The following is a 25,343-nucleotide window of genomic DNA, read 5'->3' on the forward strand; positions in this document are numbered from 1 at the left end:
TGCAGAAAGAGATCTAGGGGTCATAGTAGATCACAAGCTAAATATAAGTCCATAGTGTAATACTGTTGAAAACAAACAAACATCATGCTGGGATGTATTAGCAGGAGTGTTGTAGGCAATACAAGTATTAATTTTTTCACCCTACTCCAAGCTCATTAGGCCTCAACTGGAGTATTGTGTCCAGTTCTGGGCAACACACTTCAGGAAAGACTTGCACAAATTAGAGAAAGTCCAGAGGAGAACAACAAAGATGATTAAAAGTCTAGAAAACATAACCTTTGAGGGAAGATTGAAAAAATTGGGTTTGTTTAGTCTGAAGAAGAGAAGACTGAGAGGGAACATGATAATAGTTTTCAAATACATAAAGGTTATTCAGGAAGGAGGGAGAAAACTTGTTCTCCTTAACGTTTGGAGGGTAGGACAAGAAGCAATGGGCTTAAATTGCAGAAAGGGAGGTTTAGATTGGACATTAGGAAAAACTTCCCAACTACCAGGGTAGTTAAGCACTGGAATAAACTATTAAGGGAGGTTGTGGAATTGCCGTCATTGGAAATTTTTAAGAGCTGGTTAGACAAACACCTGTCAGGGATGGTCTAGATACTACTTACTCCTGTCTTGAGTGTAGGGAAGTGGACTAGGAGACCTCTCGAGGTCCCTTGCAGTCCTATGACTCTATGAACTACTGGAATGAACACAGGTAAGAGCCCCATGAGAACACAGTGTGTGTACATATACTAGCGTATATGTGTCATCTCTGCAGACTATATCAGAATTCAGTATTAATTTATTATTATGATTAGCAACTCTGAGAACAGAATGTCTGCTTCTAGACTCTTCAGAAGAGTTCTTGGAAATTAAAAAAATCTGAATAATATCTGCATGTGTGTCATGAAATGGTTTCTCTTCTCTCCTTTCATGCTGACACACCAGTCAGATCGGTGGCTTGTGCTAGATGCAGACATGACGCTTCCAAGACCTGGATGTGGCTTGAGAAGTACACGTGGATTACCACTTCTTTAGTTTCCTTATATTTCTCTGAAAATGGTGCCATTCAACCTTGATGTTTGAGGAAAGAGCAAAACAATGCTAAATGGAGTCAGATATTTATTTGCGCTCTTGAAATAACCCCCCCCCCACACACACACACACAAACATTTCAAAACCAAAGATGACATCAGTGCTCAAACTATATTTAAGACAAGACCATGTATAAAGGCTTAAAACCCAAAGAGTTTACTGCTCTCTGGAGTAAGGTTTCTTTTATTAATATTTATTCCCACTTTAATTGAATTTTTAAAAGTACCCAAAATTACAAAAGACCACCAGCACTGTAAAAAAAGAAGAAGAAAAAAAGAAAAAAAGTCTCCCAGGGTTTGCAACTCTGCCCCCTCAGTGTTCTGGAGTCCAGATGTGACGGGCCTATTGGAGATGAACACATTGTTGGAAGGAGGAGAGAAAGATTTGATGCTACTGCTCTAGCCTCATTTTATTGAAACCATACAGGTACCTGTCCTTATGAGGACTATTATACTTCAGCTTGTTAAAGTGGCAGAAATTGTGTTTTTCTGCTACTTTATTGCCAAGTATTACACCTCTACCCCGATATAACACTGTCCTCAGGAGCCAAAAAATCTTACCACATTATAGATGAACCCGCGTTATATCGAACTTGCTTTGATCCGCCGGAGTGCACAGCCCCGCCTCCCCGGAACACTGCTTTACCGTGTTATATCGGGTCGCGTTATATCGGGGTAGAGGTGTACTTAGTATTTTTAAAGGGGACCTACACAGAGAAGATAAAATGACCTGGGATTTCTTTGTTCATAAGCAAAAGGCTTAAAAACTGTCATCTCTATTCCTTCCCTGAAAAATATTTGTTGTTCTTGTATAACGTTTCAGATATACCTGGAATATCAAGTCTTGTCTTCCCAGGTTTTGCTGTAGAATCATAGAGCTAGGATGGAGGCTTTCAGCCCTTAACCGAAAGGGCTGGGAAAGATTTTAATCCCATCTGTTGTTCCAGAATTTGCCTTAAATACATATTTAAAAAAAAAATTAGAAGTCTGAATAAAAACCACTATCCCTTCTCGAAGTTTCAGATTTCACTCTCTTGATACTTATGATATCACAATCCTAATAGCTCTTTAGTCATCCGTAGAGACCTCTAGGAAAAGCAGAGCAGAGATCACTTGATTTTGTAACACAAAAACTTTCAAAAAGACACGTTTTCATTTTCCTTGCAGATCCCTTTCCCTTATGATCTAATGCCAAATTCTGGTGACACTTACACCACTACAACTCCCCCAAAACAACGCAGGCTTGTCTTCATGTAAATGACTGAAAAATCTAGACCTGAATGACTAAAACCCAAACGAATTTGGGGTGACAATGATGGGAAGAATGAATGGTGTACCATAGTGTTGCAAGGACTGATTAGTATTAATTATGTGTACAGCAGTAATATCCATAGGTCTCAATCAGGACTGGGCCTCAGTGTACTTGAAGATGTATAAAAATACAGAAAGACATGATTCCTGCTCCAAAGATATCATCCATTGTGCTATCTAATTAATGCATGCATGCATAAGGGATAGCTCAGTTGTTTGAACATTGGCCTGCTAAACCCAGGGCTGTGAGTTCAATCCTTGAGGGGGCCATTTAGGGATTTGGGAATTTAGTTGGGGATTGGTCCTGCTTTGAGCAGGGGGTTGGACTAGATGACCTCCTGAGGTCCCTTCTAACCCTGATATTCTATGATTCTGTATCCTTCCTCTCCTATTAAATAGCAAACTATTGGTGGGTAAAGAGACTGTAGTTAATCCTGTAGTTTCTGTACAGTTCACTATTGATGAAGCATGCCGTCAACAAATTTACTGAGACAAGATGGCAATTTTAATACAGCAGAGAGATGAAAAGCTGCATTCGATACATTCATTCATCTGGTTTCTGCTTCATTCTCTGATTGAAAGAGAAATCATGATATAACAACCTCCAATGTATTTATTTTTTCCATTAAATCTGGCTTGTTGAATGGATAGGAGACTTATTTTTATATTTACTGTATTCATAACGTGAAAAACAATTTGTCATTGAGGCATCATGTATACATCACAGACTAAGGAGAGAACAACCCTATCACTCTATATGGCTTTTCTGCCATTACACCTGGAATACTGTACTGACAAGGGTAGACATGATAAAAGTCTATAAATAGTTTAAGAATGTAAACACTAAGTAGCGAAAGGAATTGTTCAAAGGTGGCACAATAGAATGTAACTAGCAGGAATGAGAAAAGAAATAAAAGGGTTCTGGTTAGGCTAGATAGCAGTAAAATTTCCAGACACCAAGATCTGAGTAAGGGATGCTGTGTAGGACCTAGGTAGGAGAAGCTCCAACTGATTGTGGGTTTGTCTACACTTGGAAACTTACCAAAATGGAAGTTCTGGAATAGTTATGTTGATAAACTTCCAAGTGTGGACAAGCTATTTGATTGCTGAATTGGGCCTTTACACTCAAGAATGCTCTCCCACAGAATTGACAGAAGTGCCATTGTTTAGGTTATTTAGAACTAGACTGGATGAAAGCCCTTGAAATGTAGAAGAGGGAACAATCTTGAACTGACAGGAAGATGGGCTAGGTAACTCTGATAGATCTCTCCTATATCTAATTTCTGTGATTGTGTGCATGCATGCTGGATTTCAGAAAGGTCTTTTTAATAAGGGTTAATTGGAGTAGTATGTCACACATGACTGACTACTGTTTCAAATTACCGCTGATGCCTGCATAACTAAATCAGGCAAATGGGCAGAACATTTAAATAGAGAAGAGTTGATCTTCTTCCCTCCTGCTCAATTCTAATAATTTCTTGGTTATTCTTGCAATTACCACATCTTGGCAATAATGAAGTTTATGAAATTTCATTGCTTACTAAATGTAATAATGTTAGCATAATAATAGTTCTGTGCAATTGGATAGCTTTGTAAAAGTTATGCTCCAGTTCAACCACAAGTTTATTGTGCAAAATATAGGAATCACTGGATGAATTAGGCAGGGGATCAGACTAGATGAACATAGTGGTCCCTTCTGGGCTTAAAATCTGTGAATCTCTGAAAAGTGATAATAAATAATCTGTTCAATCAGCTAGAATATGGTAATGAATCCAAAAAAATCACCATACTGCACTCTGCAATATTAAACCTTAATCTAAAAACCAAAATCCTTGCTTAACCCCAAATAACAACTTTTAGTTTCAACTCCAAAGTTAATTGCAAGTATTTCCGACATGCAAAGCCCAAGCAAGACTGCAGAAGGATACACACACACACAAAGCTCAGCCTCCAATCCCCACCCACCAGTCTCAGTCAAAGGATGACTTCAGTCCCTTTCTTAACTAATCCTGTCACTGTAAAATCCTACACTCATTCTTTCATGCACAGAGGGAAAAGGGACTCACTAGGAAGACCTAGTGTTTCAGTTTTAACTATTAACCAATAGTGGAAAAACAAGGATGCCTAAGTTATGCCTTCAGAGCCAATAGGGTGGATTTGTGTGTCCCACATGACAGCATTTCCCCTGTCTTTCACATGGGCAGTATTTAGTTCAATTCAGAACTGCAGCTAGTACAGCTTGCACAGCAGCAATGGGATGTCTGAGCACAAGTGGCTGACTTCCGAGTGACTTTATGAAGCACTTTTGTACTTTCCTTGTACATTAAATTGGGATCTGCATCCTTGACATTCACCCACCACACTCATCTCTACTGAAGGAAACAGTGCAGTATGAAACTGTGAGTATCGATGTTTATTTTCACCCATAAAGTGTGCAGTGTAATACAGTTTACATGTTGCATGCACCATATCTTTAAAATATGCTCTATTATTTTTCCCTGGCTATGACGATTGAAAATGATCTAAGACAATTGGGAATCTTTCAGGGACCTTTCCTGCATGCTTCAGTAAAAGAAGGGGGGAAAAAATCAGTTATCCCTCAGGGCAGTGTCTGCATAAGAGCTGCATGCCACACTGCTTCCTACCATAGCCAGTGTGCTGCTTTGTTCATAAAGAAAAATGAAGGCAAAAAAGCCCCACGCATGTATGTTGTTCACTTTTATTTGCGCTCTGTGTTTACTCAGGCCTGATCTGCCCCCAACAGGGAAAAAATAAAGGCAAACTTTGCTGTCTCTGCTTGCATGGACAGTCCAGACTTTGCAGACATCTGACAGTTATTATAATTAGCTCTGAAAGACAGCAAAGAGACTATGGGGCAAATAGCTGTTACATTTTGAACAATGAAATCAAGCAAAGTTCCCATCCCACCCCTTTCAATGTTCTTGGGGGGGGGAGGAAGAGAGAGAGAGAGAGAGAGAGAGGTTTATGGTTGCATTTTAAAAAAAAGCAGGTAATAAATATTCAATCTGGAATCGTTCAGTGTGAGGAGGGGCTTGGACAGACTGCTTTAAACATTTCTGAATCCTGCCTTCCATTTAGAAAGAATTCACTCAGATTCCTGACGGGTTGGGAAGGGGTATGAGACTCTTCACAGCATAATGTCAGAAGGCGGGGGTGGGGGGAGAAATAATAAGACATTCCTAATGAGATGCATTTTGATAGCTTACCAAGATCTTTGCTCGCCAGGAGATCTTGGTAGATCTAAGTTGCTTTCTGTGTAAGATTTACAAGAGTTCTCAAACAGAAGCAACAGACAAAGCAGAGGTGGTTCCCCCCCCCCCATTCCCTAGAAACGAAATGGAACCCAAATAGATAATAGCACACTGATTTATCCTTCTGTATTTAAATTAAGAAATCCTTGAATAGTCCAAATCTTCTTTTAAAAAGTTACATTCTGAAAGTATTTTCATAGGACTAACAGAAGAGAAAAGACAATGGGAACCTGATTCAGACCTAGTTAGTCTGGCTCTGTACAAAAACATGGAGATGAAAACAGTTTGAGTGAAAGATTTTCATACTTATTCATTAAAAAAAAACAAAAAACAAAAAAACCTCCAATAAAGAAAAATTGTTGAAAGGCTCAGCCACTACTAAGTATGGCTTAAATAAATCTTCCTGGGCAGATGTTCACGTGCTCCCGTTGTGGAGGAAGGAACCCAAAGAATTAATTTTTTTTAAAGGAGAACTTGACATGATTTTTCATATAATCTTTTTTAAGTACACCATTTTTTTCTTTGTCTGCTCTCCTGTTATCTACACCTCCCCCAACTGCCGCCCACTGTGAGCTGAGACACCTGAAGGCTAGACATAATGATCAACAGAGCGCTATGCTAGCCTGTCTGGATTCCAGCCAGATTTTTCCCCCTCTACAATCAAGGAGCCTGCACGCAATGCATGGCAAGCCTATTTCTCTGCTATGTGTAGACTAGGCACAGAAGTCTTACCCATACTGCAAAAACATTGAAAACAAAAATATCCCTGGGCAATCTCAATTTTAAGTCATATATTATTTTAAATAATATATGAAAAAATGCATTTATAAATAGATGTGTGTATATATATATATATATATATATATATATAGAATTATTTGGGTGTGTATATATATATATATACACACCCAAATAATTCTATAGCATGATGTACTATATCTCTGTGCATGCACTGTACATCCCATATCTTGATTTTTACAAACAGTATACTCCTGTATAGGATGTATCTTTATTGCATACAGTATGTTGTTCAGATAGATCACATACACTTATGTAGAAACACTGTACTGTATGCATATACAACATACTATGTATGGATATATGATATACTAGTAATTCAGGGACCCTATTTTTGAAAATGTGAATCCTTAGAAATAGAGTAGGTTTTAGAGAGATTAACAACTCTCTCAGATTATTTTGAGCACCTTCAAACCTAGTGATATTCAAATACCAGTGGGCAAACCATGTCAAAATTGAGGGGGGTTAGTTGAGGTAGTCAGTCTGACTATGGGAATCTGGCCTTCCAATTGTCAAGCAGTTACTACACTCCCTGGAGAAACACTGATTGGCTGTGTCTCATTACTTCCAGAAAGTTTGTCTTTTGAACACAGTACTCCCAAAAATAGTCACGCACATTCGTTTGGTGTGGCCAGGGGTGGGGTTAGCACAGACACCCGGAGGAAAGGAAGATTCTTTTATTCTTTGAAACATTTTCCATTTAATTTTTAAATGTATACACTAGAAATTTTATTCTTTGAAATTCATGCATTTCATTGTCACTGGATACACGGTATAGGGGTCTGGAAAAGGAGATTTTTTTCAAAATTACTCTGAGTAACACTTTAAAACACTTACATGTAGTACATACTTTTTTTTTTTTTTTTTTTTTTTTAAACACATCACCTGACCAGGTTTAAGAACGTATGGTTTACTCAAAATGTCAGCTGGCTTTTAGGAAAAAGATAAATGACTTTAGTGATTTTCTTTTATTGGTATTATCGTCGTCATCAACACACACTCACACTTCCCTCCCTCCCCCCCATCAAAGTATATTAGATTTAGACTTGAAAACAGGACCCCAATATGCGTATCCCAAATGTTGATTATTTTGGGTGAGCTGAGCAGTTTATAAAACTTTCTAGTAAGTTGCTTAAAGAGGAAAAGAGAGAAAATAAGATTAAGTTGCACATAATGACAACAGCATCCAGTACCTCAAATAGGGCTACAGGTTTCTAGAGCATAATTCAAAGAAATGAAGATTGAATACATCAATCAAGTTCTCTAACTATATAAATCCAAATTCTAATACAAATAATTAAACAGTTTCCTGAAAGAATAATTTAATCCATCTTATTTGAAAAGGCATAACATATCAGTAGCTACACTGATGGATACATCAGTGAAAAATATATACATATAACACGCATTCCCCCACAATTTCTTTATTTACTAATCTTTTTTTCCCTTTTTCTAGTATTATCCTTGAAAATAAAACCTTACATTAATATTTCACATGTATAATTAAAAATCATTTTGTTAGCTATAGACTAAAGTGCTGATGTGTATTTTCTAAAGGTAATAATTATAATTAGTGGGTTTTTCCATTTCCTATGGTCTAAAATGCTACAAAAGAATCAATTCTCCTACCAAACGTAAGGTATGGATTACACATAAGCTTTAAACTGGAGTGGATTTTTTCCAGCTAGCAAATGAATATTGATGTACAGAATGTGCTTAACTGGAAAAGTTCATTTTTGAATCAAAAGAACTATAAGCCAAAATTTCCATTTTTCGGTATTTACAGTTAGGCCTGAGGTACATATTTAAGTGCCTAAACAAAAGTGACTCCATTTTCATAAGCACTCAGCAAACTCTGCCAAAATCAGTGTAAACTGTAGATTCACAGCACTTTTGAAAATAAAGCCATTTATATTGAAGCATCTAAATATGAATCTAGGAGACTAATTTTGTAACTAAAGAGTCTAAATTTGAAAATTTTGGCCTATGTTTTTTGCTAACTCGCTTTTTCTTTAAACTTGTAAATAGCTGCTGATGCTGAAACAAAGCGGTCATGAAAATTCACACATATTTATGACTCTAGTCCAAACAAAATGAGGAGTTTGATATCTGTTCCACATGGTCTGCTAGGCTGTGCACTGCAATTGGTTGTATAAACACTACAGCACAATGCATAGAAACTTCCACTTCTAATGACTTTTAAAAAAAATTATATCACCTCTGAATGCCTCCTTTATGTGTAAATACAAACATCAGGCATGAGTAGAAACTACTTGGGATCATACAAAACTTTCAAAAATTGGGTTGCTCTTTTGGTACTTTTACATAGCAAAAGTAGGCTGAGAGCAACTGAAACCTTGCCTGCCAGAAATGCAGTCCAGCTCAGTAAGGCAGTGGGGTCAAATGAGCTCATGCATCACAGATATGCAATGCACAGTTCATTTCCTATTTATAGATAAAAACATTTAGGGTATATTAATGTAAACAGATTTCCGTTTGATTTTTTGGCAAACTGTTGCAAGATCAAGACTACAACGGAGTTTAAATGACTTTCGGCATGGTATAGTTAGACCAGATGGCCACGTGTTCTTTTCTTATTTAGATGAGAATTTTCCTTTCAATAACATCTTTCTTCCTGACCTGCTTTAAAATTCCAGCAAATGAAATCAGCACAGAATTTTCAATTCTAATTGACCATGTGCAGAGGAAGGGCCAGTAGAGAAATCAGTAGAGCCATTGTGAGGCACGCTGCATCAATCTCCCCTTTGTCTTGTATTCTTTCTAGCCAGAGCTGAAATAATTAAGAATATTTAATTTATATTAGTTATACAAAACTGCAATGCTAGAAGTGTTCAGGCAAAATCACTGCAAGTTCCTCTTTCTATTGGAAGCACAAGAAAAAAGTTCTGTTTCACTCTCCAGGCAAACAGGTTCTCTCCATTTATTCTTTGTCCAATATACAAAAACCTAAACAAATGCTCATTACGTTAAGGGAAGGAACAAGTGAATTATGGAATGATGGATTTCTTTCCATCGTCTCTTGCAGTTGGAAGATGCAAGGGAGGTGGGGCTTTTCAAATGAAAAGAAAAATCTCAAATATTAAAATATTACCAGCAAATTATTATTTCAAACTACTTAAGTTTTTATAACTGCGCACACCAACCTAGTATCTAAAACATGTAATCGTTAGCAGCTTGTCTATGTGTGTTATATATACTCCCCTAAACTGAATTATAGATTGCAATGTAAACTGTGTCAAAATTATATCTTCTGTAGCTGGTGTGTGTGAGAGAATGTGTACGTACATACACACACAGACTATAGATAAAATTGACATGGATTGCGCCACATTTACAATTTCGTTTGGGTTTAGTAAGAAATTTACGATGGATAAACATTTATTGAGATTTAACAATTATTGTATTTAAGAAATACATAATAGATCAGAAATCTACAAATTCCCTTAATCTGCAGACAAGCTAAGCGGATAGGATGGACAATTTAGAAAGGGAGGAAAAATTGCCTGACTGAAACCAATACAGGGCCATATACAACAGTTAAAGAAATATCAAATATGGTAATAAATTGGTTATTGTTGTGACCACTAAATATAAAATTTCTGTATCGTTCAAGTCCTGGACTAGTATTATGCTCCAATTGATACCCAGAACTGTGAACCTAAATCAAGCGATTGTTCCCCATAAATCTCTGGTTTACTGATGGAAGTATGTTTACATGCCACTGTGAAATATCCTTCTTTTCTTCAATTGAAGAAAGTTTTATTAAAGCCTCAGTCATTCTTCAGGTGTAAGGTGAATGAGGAAAAGGGAAAAGACAGCAGAATGAAAATTACCAGGCTTTAAAAAAAAAAAAAAACAAAAAAAAAACCAATATATCTATATATACACACCATTTAGGAATGTATCAGAAAGAATGAACAAAATAGTAGATGTGTCTGAAAACATCAAATAGGGCACAGACACTTTAGGGCCATTCCTGCATTTGCAGTCTCGTAATAAGAGCATGGTACTAAGAATCAGGAGATTTTGGTTCTAATGCCAGCTCTCCCAATGAGTTATGTAGCTGTGGACAATTCACTTAACCTCTGCCTCAGTTTCTAACAGTTAGGGTAATAATCACCTATCAACATCACAGAGGATTAATTGGTGCTTTGGACATGTAATTATTGTTGCAGGCCCTATGCTCAAATATCACAAAGAAGGGCATAAGAAGCACTGAACAGAATATGAAGGCAAAATTCCTGTTGACTTCCATGTTTATCTGCACCAGGTCTGTATGCTTGGGCCTAATAATTAAACATAAATGTACTTTCTTTAGCTGGAAAGGCAGAAAGTGTGTGCTTTTAGCTAGGTACAATACTCCATTTTCATTTAATTTACTTAAAACATTTCATCTGTTTGGTCATATAGTATTTTGCGTGCTGTTAGCAAAATATTATTAGTATTTAAGAAGATAAGTGAGAGAGTTTCATCTTCAGTTTAAAATATAGTCACGTAGGGCTGGATTGTGAAGCCTACTAATGTGGTGTAGTACCTTACTCTGCAAGTTGTCCCACTGATTTCATTTGCTTGACCTGAGAAGGTGCCAATCAAGGTGAGAAAGGGTGGCAGTCTCTGGTCCTCTTATTTTTACCTGTGATATTGATGCATTTAGGCCCTGATTCAGCAAGGTACTTAAGCACATGGCTAAATTTAAAGCGTACGAGTAGTCCATTGACTTCAGTAGGATCACTCCTGTGCTTAAAGTTCAGCACATGCTTAAAGACCTTGTAGAAACTGGTTCTACAAAACCCCTGCACTAGTTTGAACAGTTACATGTCCTTAACCTGATTCTGCTCTCTGTTATACTGAAGTAGGGTTGGATGAGTAAAGCTGAGAGAAGTATTTAGCCATTCTGTTTTCTATTTGGTAACAGATTTTGTTACTTAATTGATCTAAGTCACAAATTCATGGGTGTGCATTTCTAAAATCACAGCACAGTAAAGAATCCTGCAGAGCATGAGACTTAACAGTGGTTTCTTTCAGGCCGCCATTTTGTGGTGAAGTGAAATTGCTGTCTGAATCACATGCATAGAACTGGAAAAAATTTATTTTTGTCTATGTACAACTATGATGGTGCTCTGCACAAAATGAAGAAAACACTCATTCTCTCCATAGAGTGTTTGCATTAATCAATATTCATGCAGAATATGAAAGTACTTACACACATACTTTCAAATGTCTTGACAGCTCTGTTCAGGTTATAAAAACCCATTAGAAAATTGAAACTGTAGCAGGTCTGTGTCCATCTCTCCTCTGCTTCTTAGAATGGGCGGGGTGATGAGAAAGAAGCGTGAGGTGAAATATCCTGTGTGGAACTTCAGACTCATGCAACGCACAGGATTAAAAGAGGAAGTAAGCAAAATGTGTAGGCTATGAGCTATTGCTGGGATGTGTTTCACCAGCCTACTTTTACTGTCAAGGCACCAGACTGTATTAGCAGTTTATCCACTCCCCTAAGCTGTAGGATGTGGCTAATGGGATTGGATAAAATGATTAAAATCATTTTGTCTCATGATTTCATATCATAAAAGCAATATGTGCAAAACTGAAATATTTAATTGTATGATGAAAGCACAAGCACCACTTTTTGTTTTACCTTTAATTTTTTTCAACATGTAGCACTATTTCCTTCTGTACCTTTAAAAAAAATAGTCAGCATGCAGTCTTCTAGCTGAAATCAATTTATTTTAACCAGGAAAATAAGCTTGAAACTAATTTTTTTTGCATGAGATGTGTGAAGCCTTTGTTTAAAATGTCTTCAAAAGAAGAATGCAGTTAAATTATTTGCAGGGTTGTATGATTGTTATTTAAGAAATCTGGTGATTTTCCAGGATATGTTGTCCATATGCTGAGGCTTAACTTCAACTTTCAAGTATTATTTGTAGATCATTTTAAATTATTTTTTCCAGAAGGATAATTTGCAAAGGGGAGCATTTAAAAGAGAAGTATAGTGCATGACAAGAGTAAGGGAGAAGATAAGCAGTTCCCAAAGTTTATCCAAAGACATAAGGGTTAAAATTTCAGCTCTTCATAGAAGTGGGAAAAAATGGAAGTTTAAAAAAAAAAAAAAAAAGAGTGAAGCTGCTGGTGACTTGAGTGTATTTATGGATTACTATGTCTTGAAAAGAAGAAAACCAGAGTTGTAAGATGACACTGCAGGGGTTGTCTGGACTTTTCACTGAGTGTGAAGTCTGTTTAGTCAATGCCTTAATGCCGAATACTGACCTTTGACCTCTTCACTCCCCCCTGCTCCAGGTGCAACATTTTTGCAAGTGCTTTAAACTTTATTGGAAAGTTTGTGCAGGTTTCACACACACTGCAAAGTGCACAGGGTATTTTACACAACATCAGCAGAAACATATGACATCAAGGCTTAGCTTTTTTATTATTTATTTAGAACACACACTTGTTTTGTGTGTTCCTCCCCTCATCCCCCCTATTAAATTATTAATTTAATAATTACCACATTAAATTAATAAAGAGCAAAATCATATTTGAAAGAATTCTCCTTCTTGTGTGTCTCAAACTATACCTCTAAATAGCCAAATACAAGATTAAAACTAATTGGTATGGCACATTAGCCAGTATGGTAAATTATAGACAGGCTATGCAACATAGAGCAGCAACATTATTGATCTCTTAAATTAATTGTCTTTGCTATGGAAATGTAAAACACAAAAACAAGAGGAGCACTTTGGCTAACTGATGTTCTCAGAAACAAATCGATTTCTTATACTATTAATTAGACCTTGGCTGATATAAATATTGAGAAAAACTAATGTTTATAGTCTAGTAATAAAGGGAGCCATACTACATCAAGTCTATAATTCAGGTTTAGATTTTAAAAAAATAACTGAATGAACTTCTTCTGGTGTATCTTCAATAAATGACATTATAAACTAAATATGCCATGTGTTATACATAATGCATATATATTACATACACCATATAACATTTCATTTATGTGTGTACCCTAGAGGTTTGATAAATAGTTACTGAAATTGCCTGTTTGCTAAATTAGGCTACAAGTGTCACCATTTTTCACACAAGATGTAAAAATGGTATCCTAACCTATGCATCCATTATAGATTCTATGGTACTTTCTGTAAGAGCAGGGATTTTTTTTCAGCTACTTTGGTTAAATTCAATCTCCAGGGATGCTTTTTTTCCCCATTTGTGTCCTACTAAGAGATTGCAACTATTTTGTTCAGGTGTGGACCTGGCTACAATGATTTCACCTTGTGATGAGATTGCTGAAATGCACTCTACATTGGCACAGGAATTTAAAAATCAAGATGGAAACTTAAGTTGGTGACAGCCGGTTTGGTAAGGGGCAGCTGTACATGCTATTTCTGGGAGAATTTAAAAGTTGACCTAGAAAGCTTTAAATGGCTTTGTGTCAGCCAATCCAAGAGACCTCCTCTCTCCCCATGCCATACTGCCACAGTTGCACTGAGCAGAGGGGTTTGATTTAGAAGAGTGGGTGAATGGTAATGCCCTCTCTGCCAGGGTCCTTACTTTTAGGAACCAGGGCCGGCTCCAGGTACCAGCTTAACAAGCAGGTTCTTGGGGCAGCCAAGGGAGAGGGGCGGCACCTGCGGCAATTCGGGGACAGCAGGTCCCTCACTCCCTCTAGGAGCGAAGGACCTGCCGTTGAACTGCCGCTGCCAATCGCGGCCTTCCTCCCCCTCTCCCCCCCAATTGCCGCTGCCGATCCGATCGTGGCTTTTTTTTTTTTTTTGCTTGGGGCGGCAGAAATGCTGGAGCCGGCCCTGGTAGGAATACACTGCCACCATTGAAATTCAAAATAGACCAGGATTGCTGAGCCTCAGGGTATGCTCCAAGACTGGTGTCCACTCTAATACTTGGGTAGGATGAGTCTGAAGAAGGTTTAAAGTTCAGTTTTTTGAGGGGAGATTTTTGGCTGGGGGTTGAATTTCATATTGGGTTAAAGATTTTAGCTGGACTGTTTTTTCTAAATATGTCAAAGCCACCTAGGGTAATATAGGCACCTATTTTAATATTTTGTATCCTTTAATATACATTTAAATATATAATTAGCTTTTTCCATCTACATTATCATTGTAGTTTCAATTGGATGCAGGTTTCCTGCCCTACACTGTTGCATGGTGATGGGTGTGCTGCAGCAGTCATATTCCACCCCAGGGGTGGCTGCATTCACTGGTGGGTGACATGGTTGAGTTCAAGGTTCTTTGGAACTAGTATTCTAGTGCAGCCTATTTTTGAAGAAGGCTCAAGTCACAAAGGTTCCCAAAGCTCTAGGAAAGGTTTAAAGCCAGTTTTCTGTTTTGGTCTCATCTCCATGTGTAATGTACAGACTGCAAAAAAGTGTCAGAAAAATATGGAAACTAAGGTCTTGAATGTTATGTTCAAAATCTCTTTCCAAACCTAGGCAGTGGCTTTTTTTCCCAAACACAGAGTGTGTTCTTGTTAACAACGCAGCTGTTAACATGTCATCAATACTCTTTGTTTGAGAATACATTAAAATGAAGAAACAGATTTTTAAAGTGACTTTAAATGTAAACATGGTACTATACTATGGAACTGGAATTGGTTTCTTCCAAAACTATTCCTTTTCCCTCCTGAAATGACATTCATTGTTTTCAAGACCAAGATTTAGTGCAGGTACTCAATTTTACTGAAGGTCAAATACACTTGTCAAAATTATATTTTTTGCACAGCTGAGAATTCAAATAATTTTGTGGACCAAAAATGGACAGATCTTGTCTTTGTGATAGAAATACGTAGCAGTGTAGAGCGGATATTGGAATAAAATAGAATGAAGGAGTATTATACACTACGTTCATGTAACATCATAGTGAGACGATCACCAATTTTTGTTTTGCTGTATCTGAGGAGAAATACCCACCCAGACACTAGATTTTTGTCATTGTGGAATTTTTTGTACCAATAAGCACTTGCACATAAGTTTTATTTTGGCTTTACATCCTAGATGTCTCAATTATACTTGCAACAAATATTCCTGCAATTAGCATTTGTAAGTATGTTATCACCTCTCTCCTATATGAGATGGATATGCCTAGGATACTTTCCAGGATGGGTTCTGTCTCTCACGTGTCACTTATCACCATGGTATCAGAGAGCCTTCCCTGTTAAATTGGCAATGGTTTTGAAAAGGCTAGTTGACCCTACTCATAATGGAAAACAAATCTCTACACAGCCTGAACCAACCTGGGGAGCAAAGAGCACCAAGCTAAATTTAGTTAGTTAATAACATAAGTACGGCTGTCAAGTGATTAAAAAATTGATTGCGATTAATCGCATTGTTAAACAATAATAGAATATCATTTATTTAAATATTTTGGATGTTTTCTACATTTTGAAATATATTAATTTCAGTTATAACACAGAATACAAAATGTACAATGCTTGCTTTATATTTATTTTTGATTAAAAATATTTGTATTTCAAAAAAAAATAGTATTTTTCAATTCACCTACTACAAGTACTGTAGTGCAATATCGATCATGAAAAGTTGAACTTACAAATGTAGAATTATGTACCAAAAAATAACTGCATTCAAAAATAAAACAATGTAAAACTTTAGAGCCTACAAATCCACTCAGTCCTATTTCTTGCTCAGCCAATCGCACAAACATGTTTGTTTACATTTCCAGGAGATAAGGCTGCCCACTTCTTGTTCACAATGTCACCTGAAAGTGAGAACAGGTGTTCACATAGCACTGTTGTAGCCGGCATCGCAAGATATTTACCTGCCAGATGCACTAAAGATTCATATGTCCCTTCATGCTTTAATCACCATTCCAGAGGACATGCATCCATGCTGATGACAGATTCTGCTCCATAACAACCCAAAGCAGTGTGGACCGACATATGTTCATTTTCATCATCTGAGTCAGATGCCACCAGCAGAAGGTTGATTTTCTTTTTTGGTGGTTTGGGTTCTGTAGTTTCCACATCAGAGTGTTGCTTTTTTAAGACTTCTGAAAGCATGCTCCACGCCTCATCCCTCTTAGATTTTGGAAGGCACTTCAGATTCTTAAACCTTGGGTTGAGTGCTGTAGCTATCTTTAGAAATCTCACTTTGGTACCTTCTTTGCGTTTTGTCAAATCTGCAGTGAAAGTGTTCTTAAAACGAACAACATGTGCTGAGTCATCATCTGAGACTACTATAACATGAAATATATGGCAGAATAGGTAAAATAGAGCCAGAGACATACAATTCTCCCCACAGAGTTCAATCACAAATTTAATTAATGCATTTTTTTTAACTAGCATCATCAACATGGAAGCACGTCCTCTGGAATGGTGGCTGAAGCATGAAGGGGCAAGCGAATGTTTAGCATATCTGGAATGTAAAGACCTTGCAATGCCGGCTACAAAAGTGCCATACAAATGCCTGTTCTCACTTTCTGGTGACATTGTAAATAAGAAGTGGGCAGCATTATCTCCCATAAATGTAAACAAACTTGTTTGTCTTAGCGATTGGCTGAACAAGGAGTAGGACTGAGTGGACTTGTAGCTCTAAAGTTTGCATTGTTTTGTTTTTGAGTGCAGTTATGTAACAAAAAATTGTACATTTGTAAATCGCACTTTCACGATTAAGAGTTTGCACTACAGTACTTAAATGAAGTGAACTGAAAAATACTGTTTCTTTTGTATAGCATTTTTACAGTGCAAATATTTGTAATCAATAATATTGATTGTATTCTGTGTTGTAATTGAAATCAATATATTTGAAAATGTAGAAAATACATCCAAAATATTTAATAAATTTCAATTGGTATTCTATTGTTTAACAATGCTATTAAAACTGCAATTAATCACGATTATTTTTTTGAGTTAATCACTTGAGTTAACTGTGATTAATCGACAGCCTTAATTAATTATCAAATAATCCTAAAATAACTACTATACATTCTTTGAAGAATGCCTGACTACCTGAAAATTTTTAAAAGGTATGATTTTACAGTAATTTGAAAATACACAACAGAATACAGAATTTAGCCAATCTATGACCTTTATTCAGGACAGACAAGGTGGATAAGGTAATGTCTTTTATTGGACTAACTCCTGTTGGAGAAAGAGACAAGCTTTTGAGCTACACAGAGCAATTCAGGTGTTCACATGGCACTGTTGTAGCCGGCATCGCAAGATATTGACATGAAACTAATGGGAGTTTTGCCAAAGGAACCAGGATTTTGCCCTAAAGGCTTATTACTAGAGCCCTTGAGGGGAGTTTTGCTTCTTTTAAGTAGCAACAGTCAGGTTCACCTCATCCATACATTCCACCTGTACTCCCACCAGCCTCCTTGAGTATTATTGCCTCCTGTTGTCAGGATGATTCTGGTCCCACTTCACTGCCAGCAGAGTTCTACCCTAGCCCCAGCCTCTGAAATGCGTCCTCTAGTTGCAAGAAAGAGATTTTGCCCATATGCCTTGAGAGCCTGGGAAAAGTAAGTCTGGAAGGTGTTTTTCTTACTTAAAGTAGGTAGAAGTTCAAATTTTTGTTATAAAGTATTTCTGGGCAAAAAGCATCATTAACATCAGGAACCGCATATACATCTGTACTACATACTTCCAGGTATGTTTATATACGGTGTGCACAAGTACACAGTTTCCCATGATAACAATGGGAATCATACAAATATATCCACTAGGCTATGACTCAAAATATATTCTGTAAGAGGCTACCAGGCTTACAAAACTAGGAGCAAACTTAAACAAGATAAGCAGAAGTACTTAAAGGGAAGCTAACATTTAGTCTCACCAAATTTCAGTGAGTCAAAACATGAAGCATTCAGTTATCTTAGTCTGTGGGATTAATCTGTCAGCATTTTATTACTAAATGCAAATTTCCTCTTTTCTCCCTTATTGGTGTCATGTGTTAGAGGTTTTTTTAAGTTTTTTTTTATGGTTAAGTTCACATTGCAGATTCATCCTTGCCTCATGCCTTATTTTGGTAGTTCCTTTCCCCATCACATATCATGAGACAGTCTTCCTTCGTACACCAAAAAGTCATGCTCGGAATACAAGGATTTAGATAAGCCCATTCAGAAGATCATCATTCATTATGGCAGTTCGATTGGCACTGATATTTAAATTCAGTTTGAAGTCCCAACCAGTATTGTAGCATAACTTTGGGCTCTTATTAAGACTCCATCCCTGAAAACTATATTGGACACACTGAGTTAGTAAACGAGGAGTTAGCCATTTGGTAAATTGTCAAAGCTTATGCACATCCAAAAGACTATTTGCTGTAACTCTGAATAAGTAAAACCGAATCATTAATCCTCTTCTACACATTAAGTCCATCTTCTATACACAGTTTAGGCTGCAGTGCAGGAAAAGGTCATGTTTCTTACTGTATAAGAAATAACTATTCTGTGAATCTTCTTGATAACAAGAGATACCATAATATATTGATAAAAAAGGCAATATTCAGAGTTTTTTTAAAATAAAATCCAATTAGAACTATAAATTTATTAAATATATTGGTGTATATACTGTGGCCAAAATCCCTTTTTACCATGACAAAAGCAGTTTACCCAGGCCATTTGCAAGCTAGTAGTCTTAAGCCAATTACATGTTAACAGAAAAATCAGATAATCAAAAGGTCAGTTCATGTCTTCTCACACCTGCTCTCTTACAAACAATATATTTTAGCATCTTCTGTATTCCCCATGGGACTAAAACCTTCTGAGACTTAACTAGTGTCAAGTCTGGATCTCTACAGAATTTATCAATCTGTCTGATATTTTTGAGGTGCCTCACATTTGCTGGAGTTTCTAATCAAGCAAACCTAGAACCACATAATCCCCTTGTGGAAAAATCAAACTTAAAGAAATCCTGGCCTCACTGAAGTCAATGGCAAAACTCTCATTGACTTAATGGCCCCAGGATTTCTCCTAGGGTTTCAAGGAAATGTATCCATTAGAGTCTAATGGAAGGAGCATGAAGCATCATCTTGAAACCTTGTGAACACACAGAGGCCTTAGGGTCTCATTCAAAGTCCATTGAAATCAATAAAAAGATTCCCCCTCCAAGGGTGTGAAAAGCATGGAGAAAGGTGATATACAAGAGGTAATCTACAGGGCCTCCAACATAAAGTGGGCATTGCCTGGCTTTCTCCTTTTGCCCCAAACATGTGGATGTCTCAGCGGATAGGAGTCACTATTTTGCTACGTTAGTATATCCTTGGTGGACTTTCTGCTCCCTTTTTCCACTTTAGCATTGCAGATCAGATGGGAACATGCAGAAAATTGGGACTGTGCAACCGTCTTCTCCAAGAGTTAATCTCCTATTTTAAATGCAGAAATGTGACTGTGCTAACATTTCTTTTGCTGCATTAATGTGAATTAAGTCTAGTTCAAACTCATTGTGCGGGACAAGAAAAAGCAGGAGAGACTTACTTTTCAACTAATCTATTTCATGCCAAGTAATAAAATTTTCTAAGGAATGTCATCCTATACAGAGAATCCTTCACATTATATGAGCACATTTCTGAAGGAAGACCCTCTGTATTGTTTTCCATTTCCTTAAGAAGGCCTCTGACTGTACCAGCTGTCTAAACATATTTCCAGACTCCGTACATTCTGCTCCAAACCCACTGTAGTGGAACTTCTCTTAAGGGTCAAAGGTAGCATAACTGCAGTGACTTAGTGTTTTCAGAGACAAGCGAACATAGCAGTGCTTTTTAAACACTATTTTTATCAAACTCAGTACTTATTTTAACATTATTTGCTACACCTTGTTTCAGCTCTGACCTAAAGAATACAACCTCTGTTTCTGTTTCTTTTAGTCATTCAAAAATAAACACAGAAATATATATCTAAAAAACAACTGCTGGAGTATTATGTAAACATTATATAGGCTTTAAAGGAATTCATAAAGATACTTGTCCTTGAGTAGTCTGCTCTTGATCCTTATCTGGTTTGCTCTCTGCTACAGTCACACTCATAAAGAGGGTAAAGGGGGGAGACTGGCACGTGTGCATACATGTACTCCATCTACTAGAATATTCGTTTAGTCTCATGTTTTACATGCCCATACAATTAGGAAGTAATGACCTCAGAGGGATGTGGATATGAATAAATACCAGTTTTGGACTACATGATCTGATTTAGGTCCATATTGAAACCAGGAGCTAAAATCATATCAGGCTAACCAAAATGAAGACAAGTGACCATAGAATGACTAATGTAGCATATTAATTACTCAAATTAAATATTCAAAGCCCTGTTGAGATGTTTAGTATCTCTTCCGAAAAAAGTAAGTTAAAGAAGTTTACACTCTCCTTACCCCCACTCTCCAACACAGAATCTGGATAATACTGAAATAAATTTATGTTTGAACATTCCTTCTAGTCATCCAAAAAGTATGAACAATGGATATTGTATTCTATCTAGTATCATAGTAACATCTTGTGCATTTGATCTTTAAACGATGGTGGCACTACAGAATTCACCCTTCTGGTTAGAAGTCAAAATGTTTCATGTAATGAAAAATCTTTTCCATAACTTATTATACATCATACAAGTCTTGGATTTTCACTTACTTCGAATGAAAGACCAGCACAAAACATCTCTCATTCAAATGCTACTATGGTATCCTCTCAGTTTTGATCTTGTTGCACATTTGGAGAAGAATCAAGGAACATATTTCTTAAAAGGCGATAATGTAAAGCAGCAAAAAGAGAAGGAATTAGTCCAAAAGAGTACTTGGGGTTTTCCTTTCCAAATTAACTCAAAATGGTTTAAAATTCAAATGTTAAAGTCTCCAGGAGGCAGCTCAAAGTTGGGTATCTGTCCCCTCCACAGATCACTCTAGATTTCAGTTTAGCATCACTGAAAAAGTCACTTTTTAAAACAGACTGACTGTTGCTAAATGCTGTCTTGTCCAGACCAGTACAAACTTGCCTCCGTGATACTGAAGGAAAAACATGTCTTACTCTCTTCTTTTGAGTGATCATATTTGTTACCATTGGAAGGAATATTCCAGTTTCTATTAATGGCTGACCTGGTTAAAAAAAAAAGGTTTTAATTTCAATATCACAATAAGACACTAGATCCCATATCACTGCTTTTAATGGCAATCGCCCCCAAAACTTTAGTAGAGCAACTCTCAAGATTGATTTGTGAGGACTGTCAGTCATTGAACATGTATGTTCTGAAAGGAATCTTCTTCCAAGTATTCAGTGATTGCCAGTAGAAGAGAAGATGCAGTAAATCTGCCTATTCAAGAGGTCAGATGGAGGTAATTCAGAGATCGACAGAAGTTTCAGTCATAGCAAGACCTTCACAAAAAGTTTCCCTATCTGTCCTTTGAATAGTCTGGCTCCATTAGACCGCATCATTTGATCACTGAGGAAAGTTTGAGCAGATTTAAATGTTTGTGATAAAGGGACAGGGGAAGCGTACACTGTAGGGACTGGCAGGAGGAAGGAGAGAGAAGTATATTCTTAAGGGGGATAAAGGAGAAATGTATTATTGAAATCCTGGCTCAACATCTACATTTCATTTTGAAAAAGCGTGAGGGGTCATTTCTGATGAATAAATCCAGGAAAACTGGACTGTGGTGCAGTAGTTGGGTCAGGAAGAGTGAATGACTGCTTTCTACTCAGAGCAAGGCCCTGGACTGGTAATTGGAGATACTGAGGTGGCGAAGGTGAAAGGTTAGGAAAGGAGCTCAGTGGAGACTGATTAAGGGGAGAGGAGGAAGATTAGATTACACATTTAGCCTTTTCCTAAACTCTGGCTGACACTCTCCTCAGTGTCAAGGAGCTTGAAGTTAGTTACTGCTCAGGCCATTGGATGGAAAATCACCAGGTGAATTTGATATGGTAAAAAGAGGTTGGTCACAAGAAGGGAAATACAATTTTTTTTGTCCAACCCACAAAAGGTTGAAGTGGGAATTATAGGTGGGGGCCTAGTCAAGGGGGAAATTTTAAGTGGACATTGATTGTTTTGAGTAGTAGGAGAAGAGACTATGCTGATCGTGAAATTGTTTGTGCTTCCTGGTTCACCACCCTCATCTCAGTGCATGGCTTCAGAGGCTGGCTGCTACCAAATTAGCTGGTTGAGATAGATCTGGGGGACTGTGAGCATGGTAATGAAAGGACACGCAAAAGGTGGTCTTCAATGGCTAACAGTGTATGCAAAAGGGTTCAACAATGCCAGAGCAAGCTGTGCATATGGGAATGCAGAAGGGAGGCCTGGGCATGGACTTGGGACCCTTAATACATGGTGGGCAGTGGAAGGTCAAGGCCAGCATCTATTGTGCGAGATCAGGTTTATAGTAGACATTCCATGGCTCCCATAATCTGAGGAACAAGTGATCGGAGGACATCGCCCTGGCTCGCTCACTCATGCTATTATAATTGCACGATCTATCACTAAACATTAGTTAATATCTATGATGTGATCATTAACACCTCTGATTTTGCACACATATGAATTGTCTAGTTCATCCTGTTATATTTCTATTAACTCTGTTACAGAAACTGATTGTTTATGGCAACTGCATCAGCCATCCAATTCAGGAAGTCTCCAGAGCCAAACAGTTCTGATACAGCTTTGTCCACTTAGGACGAGTGACTCATAATAGATTTAGAATGGTATTGTATTGATGAATAGCTTCCCTCACTGAAATCAATGGTCTATAACCTTTCTCGCAGCTCCTCAGAGCAGTAGCCTGGCAGTCTCTAAAAAGTGATTATTTTGGAGGACTTCCATGTTCATATGTATAGTGGCTTCACAATTAGCTTTGGATTTTACAATTCAGGGCATATCGACAGTGACAATCTGGATCTTGTGTTTCTTCAGTCCCATCAGAAGTAGTGGTGTGGTTAAACCTTTGCTCTGTATGGGCCACCAACTTCTAAAGCTAAAAAAAAAAAAATTCAGATGTGCCACTCCTATTGAGGTGAAGGACCTATTTCTTTTTTCCATCCTTGGATATTCATGTACTGAATTGCTTTCAAACTGCTGTGAAGCTTCAGTTGCTGAGTTTCTGGAGAAGATGACAGAGCTTCAGGGTACTGACTGCTTCCTCTGGGACAAAAAACCCAACACAGCTGACCCGCTAGCACATTATAATACTTTTTTTGATCCATTACTATTGACACAGCAGTTCCCAAGAACCTTCCACCTTGCCTAACTCTTCTCAGGGAACCAGAAAGACAGATAGCTAGAGCAGCTGTGGCAAAGCTGCAGACTGAGTCCACATGCAGGAAGTGAAGAAGAGTCTCTTGATTACAGTATAGCATATGCAAAGCCCTGAAAAATGGAGGTCTTCCAGGTAGCAGACTTAATTCCCTACTGTTTGCAGTAAATGGCATAGGGGAGTATTTCATGCAAAAAGGTTTTGCTGTGTATCGGATATGTCTCAGGTTTGGTCTGAAGTTTTGAAATACACAGGCCGAAGCCAGTTCTGATGGGGGCAAATCAAGATGTTTTTTCTTTGAACTGCAGAGAAAAAAAAATACTGAGTTGAGTTTTTATAGGATCTAGAATTGCTTCATGAAATTGGCTGCAATTTGGAACCACACTGCTCCTAGCTAGATTATAAGCCAAAAAATGTCATTAATACAGAGTTAAGGTTGGCCATTGATAACCTACACCCTTCCAGAACAATGAGTTGAGCAAAACTTAAACTTCTGAAAACCAGAATACAGGGTTAAGGTAAATGCCCACACAACCTTAACTGCACTCACCCCCCATCTCCCTGGAGCTGGCAATAGCCATTGGGAATTATCTGCATGCACCCCAGCTGCATTCACTATGTTAATTAGCTGTACTGAATGATAGAAGAACTGTGATATGAGGAGATCTGGGTCCGAGTCCCCCCACATGTAGGATCAAAGAAAAGAAGTGCAGGTGTACCTCATTGTGACAGTCTGCGTACTTTCAATACTGAATTGTGTATGTTTTGTCTCAGTCTTGGGGCACTGGGATCTTTATGCCATGGGTATTGGCAAAAGTGAGAGCAGACTGTGGATTAATGATGGGTAGGGGTACGTATAGGTTTAGGTGGGCTCCTGTGTGCAAGTGTGAAGGGGGGCTGTGGTTGAAGTGGTGGTTAAATTTTACCAGTATGGTATTTTGTTTGGGGAATAGGCTCAGTTTTTGAGCACTGAGCAAGTGCAGGTACTGTCTGTCCATTCCATGAAAAGCCAGGTTATTGTTCAGAGAGGGCAGAGTTAAGATTGTGTGGGCATTTATCTTAACACTGTATTTCTATTTTAACAGTTTGAGTTTTGCTGCATTCAAAATTCTGGAAGGGAGCCAGCTATCACAAGGCAACCTTACCACTGCATTAACAAACAGCTCTTTGCCATTTAATTTCCTAATTTCTATAACACAGATAAACACTTGTTGGTAGGAGTTAGTGGTCATTTAGGCACTTGTAATTCTCACTTGGGTTTGCAGTCAATATGCTACTGTGGCTAAGTATAGTCAAAAGAGCTTCTCCTCTTAGATGTCAAAGAGCTTTACATCATTATGCCCATTTCACAGAAACAGAGAGGTGAAGTGACTTGCCTAAAGTTCACCCACCTAAGAATAGTCACACAGTAGTGGTCTTTGCATTAGGCCACATGGTTGCTATGTAATTCTTAAGTGCTCCTCCCCAGTCCTGTACATTTTCTTACAGTAGAATGGAGATAATGGCCATGCTTTGATTTTTTTGTTATGTGTAGTTCCTGACAGAACCAGTGAGATAAATCTCATCCATGGCCTACGTCCCAAACCCTTGACAGTTATATTACATGGTGGTTACAGTTGCTTTAAGCATGAGAGAGGATAGTGGTGGGTCTCTTTCC

General features: G+C 37.7%; 1 long non-coding RNA gene across 5 annotated transcripts in view; it reads left to right on the forward strand.

Annotated features, from left to right (window-relative positions):
* Positions 1–4,437: 4,437 nt before the first annotated feature.
* Positions 4,438–25,343, forward strand: part of LOC101938051 (uncharacterized) — a 74,853-nt gene continuing 53,947 nt past the window's right edge. For all 5 annotated transcript variants that reach the window (XR_010589745.1, XR_010589746.1, XR_010589742.1 and 2 more), the window contains exons 1-2: positions 4,438–4,786; positions 10,654–10,748. This is a non-coding gene — a long non-coding RNA (uncharacterized LOC101938051). The remainder of the gene's footprint in view (positions 4,787–10,653; positions 10,749–25,343) is intronic.

The sequence above is a fragment of the Chrysemys picta genome, chromosome 8 (genome assembly GCF_011386835.1).
Source record: "Chrysemys picta bellii isolate R12L10 chromosome 8, ASM1138683v2, whole genome shotgun sequence".
NCBI lineage: Eukaryota > Metazoa > Chordata > Testudines > Emydidae > Chrysemys > Chrysemys picta.